Source organism: Protopterus annectens, chromosome 16.part0, assembly GCF_019279795.1.
Source record: "Protopterus annectens isolate FY-2018-M chromosome 16.part0, PAN1.0, whole genome shotgun sequence".
Taxonomy (NCBI): Eukaryota; Metazoa; Chordata; order Ceratodontiformes; family Protopteridae; genus Protopterus; species Protopterus annectens.
The window spans coordinates 306254205-306258480 of NC_056750.1; the positions used below are offsets into that span (position 1 = coordinate 306254205).

At 37.4% G+C, this 4276-nt stretch overlaps 1 non-coding gene across 1 annotated transcript; it reads left to right on the forward strand.

The window, feature by feature from the left end:
- The first annotated feature begins 3327 nt into the window (after positions 1–3327).
- On the forward strand, positions 3328–3415 carry LOC122791106. The gene has a single exon (XR_006363080.1). It is a non-coding gene; the product is annotated as a small nucleolar RNA SNORD116 (small nucleolar RNA).
- Positions 3416–4276: the final 861 nt, after the last annotated feature.

Sequence of the window (4276 nt, forward strand, 5' to 3'; positions counted from 1 at the left end):
ACAGTAGTCTCTCCTTAGATAGTCACATCGCCACAGTAGTCAGGATGTCATTCTTTGTGGCACACCTCATCACAAAAGGGTTTTCATCCAGGAAAAAAGAGGTCATTGTTCTCCTCTACTCATCACTCATTAGACCCCTTATAGAGTACAACGACCCTTTTAGAATGTACCTCAAGACATCTGCAGCAGCTGGAAAGGCCACAGAAGTACCTCACAAAGAGGATTACTGGCCTCAAACAAATGCCCTACACTGACCGCCTCAAAAAACTCCAGCTTTACTCCGTAGCATATCGCCTACTCTGAGGTGATCCCTACCCAACATATAAAGCTATGTCAAACTCAGAGCTGTTGGACATGCTACACCTAAAGAAATCCCAATCCCACCAAGCTACACGCTCTAGGGACCTAAACCTTGTCACCACAATAAACAGGACACGCTGGAGGGATAGATTCCTGTCCCAGAGACTTCCCATACTCTGGAACAGGCTACCCATCTATGTCAAGCAAAGTTCTTCATTAGCACTCTTCAAGACAATTCTTGATGAGTGGATGGGAAATAGGAAATACACCCCCTGGGGATCACTTCTGTCTCTCTGCTGGACAGTGGCACAGGAAAATAACTTTCTTGGGTGGCGTAAGCTATGGAACCTTGCTGGCTAGGCTTACGTAGGCCCTTGGGCAAATAGCCTAGTACCTACTTATGAACCTATGCTAATTAGATGTCCAGACTTTTAGCTGCATGTGTCAACTTTTCAAAGCCTTTATTCCTATTTTCCCTGTCTGTAGGTTGAGAGGGATGGTTAGTGATGCATACATTACAGCTGCATGTCTTGCTAATAATCAGTGTGAACCACACTCGCCCTTCCATTCAGCATCAGTACCACCAAGCACTGAAGTAAACCCGTTAAAGGTGCAGTCATTGGCACATGAAGCATGCCCCTCTGAAAAAACATAGGCATGCAAAACTGCACAACTAATGTACCAGTACCTATGGTCAGTGGCTGTGTTACGTACTATCCTTAGATGGTTCTGACATAAATTTCAGTGGAAGATGAATCATCCTCTCTTGAGAAATGGATGGTAATATACATGTACCTGTCTGGTGGTAAGGGACACAAACCTGCAGTTCATTGACACGGGTTTAGAGAACTGCATTCTCATGTCTAATATACATGTTGATTCGCTCTAGACCTATGCAAGGATGCATAATCATGCATATGCTGTACAGAATTCAACAGTGCAATATTATGATATATGAAATCACTTGATATAAAATGTATAACCATTATTTATTTTGCATTTTTTCAGTGCTAATAGTTATGTGAAAACATAGCTTAGTTTTCAGTCACTGAAAACAATCAACTTAAAATAGATGCGTCAGTGCTGAAATTTGTATATTCTTACACTTGTAACTTTCAGAGTGGCACCAATCACTGCAACAATGAAGCTGTACTGCAAGAATTGTGTGCATCTTCCATGTGTGACCATTTTGCATAATACCTTAAAATAAAGTCGGTGCAAAGAAGACGTGGATTATAATAAACCATAAAATAATTAACATTGGGTGCCTGCAATGTTCCCAACAGGGCCAAGGTTACTAGTTTTAAGATAACCTGCTTAATTAATTCTTTTTTGTTTGCAGTTAATCTGACAAGGCAACGTCAAGGAGAGTGTCTTACTGTTGGGTAGAATTTCTCAACAGCATTACAGGATTAACTGGTCTTAGCTGTATTATATATTTTCATATAAAAAAACAAACACACCGTGAAGATGCTAAGAGAGTGCACACTTTGTGCCAAGTCTAGCAGTGGATTACACCCATTAGTGGGTTTTAGTCTTGTGTTTCTAATCTGGATCTGTTTTAACTAATGCAAGATCTGTTTTGCTTTTACTGAATCAGCTAAGGGTAGAGCACCATGTAAAAGTATAAAAAAAGAACAAACCACAAAAGTACTTAGGACATCTTAGCAGCTTTCTGATACAGTACCGACCCAGACAATTAGACGTGTTTACTGGCAAACACAAACTACTGCTCTTCACAATTCTGATACCAAAATGACCACTGGCTTAAAATAGCAGTGATTCTGTCTGACCCTTGTGTTACCATAGCATCCCAACAATTGTAAACAAAACGTGTGAAGCTTCAAAACAGCACTAAAAATAGCCTGAGTGTATGTAATTGATCAATATTAAGCCTTTTGCTCTTTAAAGAATAACATCCCGAGTGTTGCAACTGAGCAAAGAATTTTGCTACGATCCACAGTGCTTTTAACTATGCTTTCTTCATTGACATGACATTGCCAGGCAGCAAAACAGAGAACCATTTAAATAAGGAATTGGTCTACTGGGCCACTGGGTAAGAAAGTCAATTACAAGAGGTTCAGCTGCTCAGAGAAAGCCTGTCATTGTTGGGAAATTAAACCTTGAGGAGAGACAAGCTGACCACATCAGTGTCATTTTTCTTCTGCTTCCCTATTGCTGGACGGCTGACAAGCAGGCTTTGACTACAGACCGAATGCTTTGCTGACTTCTCCTTGCCCCTGCCAAGCTCTGGGGATTTCCAAATACATCCCCCCTCCTCCAAGACAGCTCGTAACAATAAGATTCCTTCTGAACGTTTATTCTTTTGATATGCGAGTTATAAAACAGTCAGTGTATATCGTGAATATATACTCCAGCTAAATCACCAACCATAAGACTGAGCCTACCTGACCTTTCATTAAAATGTTTAAGCATTCTTACATAGAACAAAAGGTAAATGCCATATACAGTACAATGTAAAATATAGTTTTCGTCTATAAAGAAAGCATTCCCAACAACAACATCAGTAACAATATCAAAATAAGCATGCTGTGGATGAGCAATCACTGTTCTTAGCTCAACAGCAACAATTCCTGTACTTCATTAAGTAATTTCAGAGAACTTCCCCTAAAATTGAGGGGACTAAAATTCCAAAAATCATAATTCTGAAAGTTTTCTTTATATGTGACTCTTTACCAAACGTTCAGGTACAGCTGTCCCAGATATAGTGTGTATGGCTGTGTGTGTGTGTGTGTGTGTGTGTGTGTGTGTGTGTGTATTATATATATATACATATATATATATATATATACATATACATATACACACACATTATATATATATATATATATATATATATATATATATATATATATATATATATATATATATATACACACACACACACACATTATATATATATATATATATATATATATATATATATATATATATATATATATATATATATATATATATATAAAGAAAGAGAGAGAAAAATCTACTTTGTTTCACTGAAAGCTCATTTCACTGAATTTGAACTCCCCCTGACCAAGTCGTTGAAAGCTGAAATTACTGAAAACTCATCTCAGCAAATCTCATTTCACTGAAGTGAAGTACTGGGACTGTGTAGAGTACTGTAAGTCAAGTAAAAGGTATATGCCATTTTCCCCACTGCAGTACAATCCTGGAGTTAGCATTTATAGTTAGGGGGTTGTTGAGGGTTATTATTTAATTAACTTAGAAAAAACAATGGACAAGGCAGAACAAACTCCTTTATTGTTTTATATTACATTTCATTGAAAGCTTCAAAACAATACATTTTAAACCATAGCCATGCATACATACAACACCAATGACTAACTTTTTCCAGAAGACAATATATACCCAAACTAAGTGGGGGCTATGCCCCCTCTCCACAATCCCAGGAAAGCTCTACAGTGGGGAAAAGGGCATATACCTTTTACTTGCCTTACAGTGCCAGTACTTCAGTTCAGTGAAATGAGATTCGGTGAAATGAGTCTTCAAGTAATTTGAGCTTTCAGGGATTTGGTCAGGGTGAATTGAAATTTAGTGAACTGAGCGTTCAATGAAACAAAGTAGGCCTATATATAGATATATATATATATATATATATATATATATATATATATATGGTGTGCCCTTTTTGTCACTGGTAGCACAGTTCACTGCAGAAAACTCTGATTATATGTTGATGATTGTTTATATAATTTCCTTTCTCATAATTACTGCCACTGTTGACAAACTGATCCAGCTGTTTTGAAAAATACCTTCCCTAAAACAGTGAAAGTATGTCACCTCCTCTCTACATTGGTTAACCAGAGGACAGATCTCAAATGTCTATCACACAAGAAATTAGAAAAGCTATACACAACAGTCACTAAGCTTGGAAATGCTACTGTAAAGTTAAACAATCAGTTTCTAAATAAATACTGCACCATTTGAAACAATTACA